Raw genomic sequence first — 9,961 nt, 5'->3', positions numbered from 1 at the left:
TCTCCATACTGCTTTCCAAATTGGCTGCACCAATATGCAGTCCCACCAGCAATGAACAAGAGTGCCCTTTTCCCCACATCCTCTCCAGCACTTATTGTTGTTTGACTTCCTAATGGCTGCCAATCTTACTGGAGTGAGATGGTATCTTAGGGTAGTTTTGATTTGCATTTCTCTGACTGCTAGCGATGGTGAGCATTTTTTCATGTACTTATTGATTGATTGTATGTCCTCTTCTGAGAAGTGTCTGTTCAGGTCCTTTGCCCATTTATTGATTAGGTTACTTGTTGTCTTATTGTCTAATTTTTTGAGTTCTTTATATATTCTGATTATTAGGGCTCTATCTGAAGTGTGTGGAGTAAAGATTTGTTCCCAGGATGTAGGCTCCCTGTTTATCTCTCTTATTGTTTCTTTTGCTGAGAAAAAACTTTTTAGTTTGAGTAAGTCCCATTTGTTGATTCTAGTTGTTAACTCTTGCGCTATGGGTGTCCTATTGAGGAATTTGGAGCCTGCTCCCACAGTATGTAGATCATAACCAACTTTTTCTTCTATCAGATGCCGTGTCTCTGATTTAATATCAAGCTCCTTGATCCATTTTGAGTTAACTTTTGTGCAAGGCGAGAGATAGGGATTCAGATTCATTTTGATGCAAATGGATTTCCAGTTTTCCCAGCACCATTTGTTGAAGATGCTATCCTTCCTCCATTGCATGCTTTTAGCCCCTTTATCAAATATAAGATAGTTGTAGTTTTGTGGATTGGTTACTGTATCCTCTATTCTGTACCATTGGTCCACCCGCCTGTTTTGGTACCAGTACCATGCTGTTTTCGTTACTATTGCTCTGTAGTATAGTTTGAAGTCTGGTATCGCTATACCGCCTGATTCACACTTCCTGCTTAGTATTGTTTTTGCTATTCTGGGTCTTTTATTATTCCATATGAATTTCATGATTCTTTTATCTATTTCTACAAGAAATGCAGCTGGGATTTTGATTGGCATTGCATTGAACTTATAGAGAACTTTTGGTAATATCGCCATTTTGATGATGTTGGATCTGCCTATCCATGAGCAGGGTATATTTTTCCATCTTCTAAGGTCTTCTTCTATGTCTTTCTTTAGGGTTTTGTAATTTTCATTGTATAAATCTTTCACCTCTTTTGTTAGGTTGATTCCCAAGTATTTTATTTTTGGGGGGGATATTGTGAATGGAGTAGTTGTCCTCATTTCCGTTTCAGAGGATTTGTCGCTGATATACAGGAATGCCTTTGATTTATGCGTGTTGATCTTATATCCTGCCACTTTGCTGAATTCATTTATTAGCTCTAATAGCTTCTCTGTAGACCCTTTTGGGTCTGCTAGGTATAGAATCATATCATCTGCAAATAGTGATAATTTAAGTTCTTCTTTTCCAATTTTTATCCCTTTAATTTCTTTCGTCTGTCTAATTGCTCTGGCCAGTGTTTCGAGGACTATGTTGAACAGAAGTGGTGAGAGAGGGCATCCCTGTCTTGTACCAGATCTTAGAGGGAATGCCTTCAATTTTTCTCCATTCAGAATGATGCTGGCCTGTGGCTTATCATATATTGCTTTTACAATGTTGAGGTATGATCCTGTTATCCCTAATTTTTCTAGAGTTTTGAACATAAAGGGATGCTGTACTTTGTCGAATGCTTTTTCTGCGTCTATCGAGACTATCATATGGTTCTTATTTTTTAGTCTATTGATGTGGTGGATAACATTTATTGATTTCCGTATATTGAACCAGCCTTGCATCCCAAGGATGAATCCTACTTGATCATGGTGTATAATTTTTTTGATATGTATTTGAATCCGGTTCGCCAGAATTTTATTGAGAATTTTTGCGTCAAGGTTCATTAGAGATATTGGTCTGTAGTTTTCTTTCTTTGAAGTGTCTTTGTCTGGTTTCGGAATCAGGGTGATGTTGGCCTCGTAGAATGAATTTGGAAGTTCTCCCTCTTTTTCTATTTCCTGAAATAGCTTGAAAAGTATTGGTGTTAGTTCCTCTTTAAAGGTTTTGTAAAACTCTGCTGTATACCCATCCGGTCCTGGGCTTTTCTTAGTTGGTAGTCTTTTGATGGTTTCTTCTATTTCTTCTATTGTTATTGGTCTGTTTAGGTTGTCTATATCCTCCTGGTTCAATCTGGGCAGATCGTAAGACTTAAGGAATTTATCTATGCCTTCACTATCTTCTATTTTATTGGAGTATAAGGCTTCAAAATAGTCTCTGATTATCTTCTGTATTTCTGAAGTGTCTGTTGTGATATTGCCTTTTTCATCCCGTATGCTAGTAATCTGGGTTCTCTCTCTTCTTCTCTTCGTTAGCATGGCTAAGGGTCTGTCAATTTTATTTATTTTTTCAAAGAACCAGCTTTTAGTTTTGTCAATTTTTTCAATTGTTTCTTTTGTTTCAATTTCATTAATTTCAGCTCTGATTTTGATTATTTCTTGCCTTCTACTTCTTTTGCTGTTGTTTTGCTCCTGTTTTTCTAGGATTTTGAGATGAAGTATGAGATCATTTATTTGTTGGTTTTTTCTTTTTTTGAGGAATGAACTCCAAGCAATGAATTTTCCTCTTAGGACTGCTTTCAATGTGTCCCATAGGTTCCGATATGTTGTGTCCGTGTTTTCATTTAACTCTAGGAATTTTTTAATTTCCTCCTTGATGTCTTCAATAACCCATATGTCACTCAGCAACCTGTTGTTCATTCTCCAAGTGATGCTTGATTTTTCCTTTCTTCTTTTATCATTGATTTTCAGTTTCATTCCATTATGATCAGATAAGATGCATGGTATTATCTCTACCCCTTTATATTGTCTAAGAGTTGCCCTGTGACATAATATATGGTCTATTTTTGAGAAGGTTCCATGTGCTGCTGAAAAAAAAGTGTAACTACTTGATGTTGGGTGGTAAAGTCTATATATGTCAATTAAGTCTAGGTTATTAATTGTGTTGTTGAGTTCTATAGTTTCCTTGTTTAAGTTTTGTTTGGAAGATCTGTCCAGTGGTGAGAGAGGTGTGTTGAAGTCTCCCATGATGATTGTATGGTGGTCTATCAGACTCTTGAACTTGAGAAGAGTTTGCTTGATGAACACCGCTGCACCATTATTTGGGGCATATATATTTATGATTGTTATGTCTTGTTGGTTTATGGTTCCCTTGAGCAGTATGAAGTGTCCTTCTTTATCCCTTTTGATTAGCTTTGGCTTGAAATCTATTTTATTAGATATGAGTATGGACACGCCTGCTTGTTTCCGCTGTCCATATGAGTGGTATGATTTTTCCCAACTTTTCACCTTCAGTCTATGGATATCTTTTTCTATCAGATGCGTCTCCTGTAGACAGCATATTGTTGGGTCTTGTTTTGTGATCCATTCTACTAGCCTGTGTCTCTTAATTGGTGAGTTTAAGCCATTGACATTTAGGGTTATTATTGAGATATGGTTTGTACTTCTATCCATATTTGTTTGTTGATGTTACTAAACCTGATTTGTTATCCTCTTTGACTACTTTCCCCCCTTTACTGTCCTACCTCCCATTGTTGGTTTTCAATGTTATTTTCCATTTCCTCTTCCTGCAATGTTTTGCCAAGGATTTTTTGAAGAGATGGTTTTCTAGCTGCGAATTCTTTTAACTTTTGTTTATCATGGAAGGTTTTAATTTCATCTTCTAACCTGAAGCTTAATTTTGCCGGATACACGATTCTTGGTTGGAACCCATTTTCTTTCAGTGTTTGAAATATGTTATTCCAGGATCTTCTAGCTTTCAGAGTCTGTGTTGAGAGATCAGCTGTTATCCTGATTGGTTTACCCCTAAATGTAATCTGCTTCCTTTCCCTTGTAGCTTTTAAAATTCTTTCCTTATTCTGTATGTTGGACATCTTCACTATAATGTGTCTAGGTGTGGATCTCTTATGGTTTTGTACATTCGGCGTCCTGTAGGCTTCTAGGATTTGGGATTCTGTCTCATTCTTCAAGTCTGGGAAGTTTTCTCGTATTATTTCATTGAATAGGCTGTGTATTCCTCTGGTGTGGAGCTCTGTGCCTTCCTGTATCCCCATGACTCTTAAATTTGGTCTTTTGATATTGTCCCATATTTCTTGGATGTTCTGTTCATGGTTTCTTAGCAGACTTGCTGAGCTGTCTATGTTCTTTTCCAGTTGAAATACTTTGTCTTCATTGTCTGATGTTCTCTCTTCTAAGTGATCTACTCTGCTGGTAGTATTCTCAATTGAGTTTTTAAGTTGGTTTATTTTTTCCTGCATTTCTAGTATTTCTATTTGTTTGTTTTTTATTTCCTCTATCTCCCTGTGAAATTGATCTTTTCCTTCCTGGATTTGTTTGTCAATGTGATCTTTCATTATCTGATTTTGCTGTCTCATGTCTTTCTTGAGACTCCAGATCATCTGAAGCATGTATATCCTGATCTCTCTATCTGACATTCCATCTGTTGCACCTATTACCTCTTCTGAAGTTGAGTTGACCTGCATTGCCTGTGGTCCTTTCTTTCCTTGTCTTTTCATACTGCTGGCTTTTCTTTCTGCTTGGTGAAACTGTTGTGTTTTGAAATTTTCCCTCTATTTATTTATATTGCTCTTGTATAGTTGAATAATCACCCTTGCAGGGCATGTAGTGGCTGTGATCCTCCTCCAATTGGTGTGATCCGTCTACCACGCTGGCAGGCCCTAGGTCTGCTCTGCTGGTCGGTCAAAGGTCCGCCTACCCAGCAGGCACGAGGGGCACCTCTATCACTCCGCAGGTTGCTGGGCCTAACCTCCCAATGGGTCGAAGGTTCGCCTAGCTTGCAGGGGGCTGCTCCCGGAGCGAGAGCTAGGCCTCCCGGGGGAGCCCGGATGGTGGAGGCCGACTGCCGGTTCAGGCGGGGCGGGCCAAGCCGCACTGGGTGCCGGCGGCTACAAACGCGGCTGGTATCAGCAGGACTTAACTCCTGCACCCGCTGCGGGGGCACCTTTATCGCCGAGTAGCTGCGGTCGCGTGGTTGGGAACCGGGCGGGGGTGGGGCCGCTTCTCCCAGGGCGAGAGCTGGGCCTCCCGGGGGAGCCCGGATGGCGGAGGACTGCCGGTTCAGGCGGGGCGGGCCAAGCCGCTCCCGGATCCCGCGGGTTCAAAGGTGGCTGGCGTCTGCAGGACTTAACTTCTGCACCCGCTGCCGGTTCGGGCGGGGCGGGCCAAGCCGCTCAGGGATCCCGCGGGTTGCAAAGGCGGTTGGCATCTGCAGGACTTAACTTCTGCACCCGCCACGTGGCACCTTTATTGCCTAGTAGCTGTGGCTGCCTGGTTAGGAACCGGGCGGGTGGGGCCGCTTTTCCCAGGGCGAGAGCTAGGCCCTCCCGGGGGAGCCTGTATGGCGGAGGACTGCCAGTTCCGGCGGGGCAGGCCAAGCCGCTCAGGGATCCCGCGGGTTGCAAAGGTGGCTGGCGTCTGCAGGACTTAACTTCTGTACCCGCCACGAGGGCACCTTTATCTCCAAGTAGCTGAGGCCACCTGGTTAGAAACCGGGCGGGTGGGGCCGCTTTTCCCAGGGCGAGAGCTAGGCCTCCGGGGGAGCCGGTATGGTGGAGGACTGCCGGTACGGGCGGGGCGGGCCAAGCCGCCCAGGGATCCCGCGGGTTGCAAAGGTGGTTGGCGTCTGCAGGACTTAACTTCTGCACCCGCCACGTGGGCACCTTTATCGCTGAGTAGCTGTGGCCGCCAGGTTAGGAAGCGGGCAGGTGGGGCCGCTTCTCCCAGGGCGAGAGCTAGGCCTCCAGGGGGAGCCACCTGCCGGAGCAGCTGATGGTTGGGGGACTAGACCTCTGTGCCCGCGTGGCCTTCCAAGATCCACTTCTCTGGGGCAACCTGTCACTTCGAGTAAACCTACCAGTTCACGGCAGCTCTCCTCTTAAGGAAGTTATGCTAGAAGTTCCTCCGTAGCTAGGCTGCAGCTGTTTCGATGAGTCTTTCATATCCCGTTAAAGTGGAGACGTTGGAGTCGCTGCTTCCTCGCCGGCCGCCAGGTTGGATCCCTATACTATGGATCAAATTGATGAGTTAGCTAATGAGTTAAATACTTGGGCAATAATCATGTGTAAATCTAATGTTTCATTTGATAATCACTTACCATCTAATCCTTTGTTGTCTTTTTGGTCTAAGCATCCTGTAGTTTTTCCAAAAATGACAAGAAAAACCCCTATCATGAATGCTCCAAATATATTCACTGATGGGTCAAATAATGGTAAAGCAGCAGTAGTTACCCCTGATCAAACTTTTACATTTTAGTACGCAAACAATCAGCTCAAAAGGTAGAGCTTAATGCAGTTTTACAAGCTTTTGTGATGTTTAAAGATTCTGTATTTAATTTATTTTCTGATAGTCAGTATATAGTTAATGCTATAGTATCCCTTGAAGATGCTGGTAGGATTTCCTCTTCCTCTACTGTTTTCTCTTTGTTTTCTGCTATACAAAGTCTAATCTGGGACAGAAAAGATTCATTCTTTATAGGACATATCAGAGCACATACAGGATTGCCTGGAGCCCTTGGTTTGGGCAATGATTTAGCAGATAAAACTACACATGACATACATATTTTCTCTACACTAGAAGAAGCTACACATTTTCATAAAAGGTTCCATGTCAATGCTAATACTTTACAAAAGCGTTTTAAAATAACTAAGGAACAAGCTAGACAAATAATAAAACAATGTCAAAATTGTGTGACCTTTTTACCACAAGTTAATCTTGGAATCAATCCTAGAGGACTGATACCTAACCATATTTGGCAGATGGACGTCACACACTTGCCAGAATTTGGAAAATTAAAATATTTACATGTAACAGTTGATACATCTTCCGGAATCTTGATGGGCTCCATTCATGCCGGAGAAAAAACTAAAAGATGTTATAGCTCATTGCTTACAAAATTTTGCCACTGTGGGCGTTCCAAAACAGTTAAAAACAGATAATGGTCCTGGTTATACTTCTACCTCTTTTAAACAATTTTGCTCATCATTTGGCATTACTCACATAACAGGAATCCCATACAATCCTCAGGGACAAGGCATAGTTGAAAGACCTCATCAAACTATTAAAAATGTACTTATTAAAGCAAAAAGAGGGAATTGGAAAGGGGTATATATCCCCCAAAGATAAACTTAAAATAACCCTTTTTACTCTAAACTTTTAAATTTGGATTCATCAGGGCTTAGTGCTGCGGAAAGGAATATGTGTCCAAAAAATGTACATAAGCCTAAGGTACTTTGGAAGGATATTCTAACAGGACAATGGAAAGGTCCTGACCCAGTGATTGTCTGGAGTCGGGGGTCTGTTTGTGTGTTTCTACAGGGAGAACAAGAGCCGATTTGGATTCCAGAGAAACTAACCAAAGTGAATTCTATGGACCAAAACATAAACAAAAAACAAAAAAAAGGTGATTTGACTCAAATCCATAACAGCTGATATCTAGAGCTCCAATTTGGCTATTATTACATCTGCGACAGTGATTAATCAGGATGCTTTTTTCAATATTTATTTTATTATTGCCTTTTCCCACATCATAAAGTTCTATTCTATTTTTGAGCTCATACAGACCTAGGTTAATGTTTTTCTGATCAGTTTTATTTTTTGACTGTGAGTTTTTAAACATTGCAATGGAGATTTCACCTAGGCAAAGTTACAAGGCCTTTACTATTGTCTTATGTGTTGTATGTTATGTGCGCACACTTCTGTTTTGTGTTGTATGTCTCTTTGTGTGTATTTCCATATATCTTATATGAGGAGTGCTCATGAATAAATGGATCCGAATTTTTTTTTTATTCACGTGATTTTAATGGGTTAATTTAGATTGGATAAACAGCTGTTGAAAGTTGTTTTAATATGTGAACAAATAAGGAGGTTAACAGATCTGTTGTTTGCCTTCACCTTTCCTTCTCATTATATTTAATAATTCTGTTCAGGATAATGTAAATTGTTCAAAAAATTCTTTTCTTAGTGCCTGTTGGAGTGTTACATAATTTTTTTCCTAGCATCATTGCCAGAATTCCTATCTTCATCCCAGTGCTGGTGAAGACAAAGATAAAACCAAACTACAGCTTCTTCTGTAGTTATCACAACAAACTGTATAAACTGATGCATCAGTGAATAATAACTCAACAAGTAATGCTCAATCAAGGAGTCGATTTATTTTGGGAGGAAATGGACATATTGACAGATTCCTCTGCTTTGAACTGCTTGCAGAACTTGCCTGGACTATGTATCACTTGTATGCATTGTGAACTATCTGTTGGTACAGCGAATTGTGGTAGTGCTGGACTAATTTTGCTGATGGTATCACCGGTGGTACAATTTTTTCAAAGGAGCCCTCAATTGGCTTGGTGTCATGGCATTTTTCATCCTCTTCCCTTCTACTAGTGATGGTCTAAAATTTGGGGGCCAACAGAGGTGAGGCAAAGAACCTCACCCCCCCACTGGTGCAAAGGCCTTATCCACAAGTATGGCTGTATGCTGGACTGGTAGTCAGTGACGGGTATGATCCGATTGCAGTGGTACCAACCTAAGACAGGAGGCTGACACCTAGAGGTCAGTTCATCCGATGACGGGTAAGGACCATATGATGAATTGGACTACCTAAAAGAAAGGGTTCCAAAGCCACATTACTTGAGTGTGTGTGTGTGGGGGGGGGGGTGTTTGTGTGTGTGTGAAAGACAGAGAGCGGGAGAGGGAGGGAGAGAGAGAGAGAGAGAGAGAGAGAGAGAGAGAGAGAAGAGAGCCAAGGCCAGAGAGGCATTGAGTGGGAGATGGAGACAGGGATGCCTCCTCCCAGGTCAAGAGAGGCACAAGGGAGAAGGAGAGATGGATGAGCAGAGACACACACAGACATCTGCTGCTCTGATGAGAGAGAAAGAGAGAGACAGGCAGAGAGACAGACTCAGGGGACCCTCAGGGAGGAAGGCAGTGGAAAGGGGGCAGAGACTCAGGGAGGGACCTTGCGGAGGTGGTGCAAAGAGAGACGGACCCAGGCAGAGACGCTGGATGGACTCTCCCACTCCCAGGATCTGGGTGGCAAGGTTCTGCTTGTGTGGCAGGAACGGGTGGGGGAGCGGGCCCCGCGGGTGGGCCCTGTGTTCTGGGGAAGGGCAGGTGTCCCCCCCACCCCTCATCCTGAAGGCCGAGGGTGGGGTGGGTCGGTCAGGGTGCACAGGGAGGGTCGTGGCCTGGACCTGGCTCGGCTCCCCGCCGGGTCTCATGCAGAGAGTGTCCTAGCAGCGTCCCTGGGGAGAGCCAGGCCTGTGGGCCTTGCTGCAGGCGCTGGGCGCTGGTGGTCGGGAGGGACACCTCCGGACCGGCAGCCCAGGGCTGCCCCTGCGCCCTGCCCCTGCCCCGGAGGGCCGGGGGTCTCGGCCTGTCTCTCCGTCGGGGCCACGCAAGTTAAAAGTGTGTGTGGGAAGGGGGCGCAAAAGCCTACAGCACCCGGTATTCCCAGGCGGTCTCCCATCCAAGTACTAACCAGGCCCGACCCTGCTTAGCTTCCGAGATCAGACGAGATCGGGCGCGTTCAGGGTGGTATGGCCGTAGACGGTGAGGGCCGCCCGGGGACGCCTCAAGAGCCTGCTCCGGGTTCCACCCTTCAGTCCAGGGGAGGGGAGGGGGGTGGAGGGGCGGAAACGGAGCGGGTGGTCGCAGGGGGCCTCCCTCGCCCGCCCAGAACAGCGCAGCCCAGCCCAACTCAACTCAAGGCTGGAGGCTCTCACGCTCCGACCTGCCTGACTCGACCGCCAGCGGCAGCGGCCCCGGGGGTCCTGGGAGACTGGGACTGGCTGAGTCCCGCCTCCAACACCGACCCTCTCCACCTGGCTCCAGCTACCCGGAGCCCCGCCGATCGCCCACAGGACACCCACCGCCCCTGCCCGGACTGGCGTGGCCTGGTCTCCTCCGCCCCTCCTCGCCAAGC

At 44.5% G+C, this 9,961-nt stretch overlaps 1 non-coding gene across 1 annotated transcript; it reads right to left on the bottom strand.

Moving 5' to 3' along the window:
- Positions 1–9,468: 9,468 nt before the first annotated feature.
- LOC144251895 (5S ribosomal RNA) lies at positions 9,469–9,587 on the bottom strand. The gene has a single exon (XR_013342815.1). It is a non-coding gene; the product is annotated as a 5S ribosomal RNA (ribosomal RNA).
- Between the last annotated feature and the right edge of the window lie 374 nt (positions 9,588–9,961).

The sequence above is a fragment of the Urocitellus parryii genome, unplaced genomic scaffold (genome assembly GCF_045843805.1).
Source record: "Urocitellus parryii isolate mUroPar1 unplaced genomic scaffold, mUroPar1.hap1 Scaffold_253, whole genome shotgun sequence".
NCBI lineage: Eukaryota > Metazoa > Chordata > Mammalia > Rodentia > Sciuridae > Urocitellus > Urocitellus parryii.
Note: the sequence above shows the minus strand (reverse complement) of the source record. Positions and strands in the feature narration are given on the sequence as shown.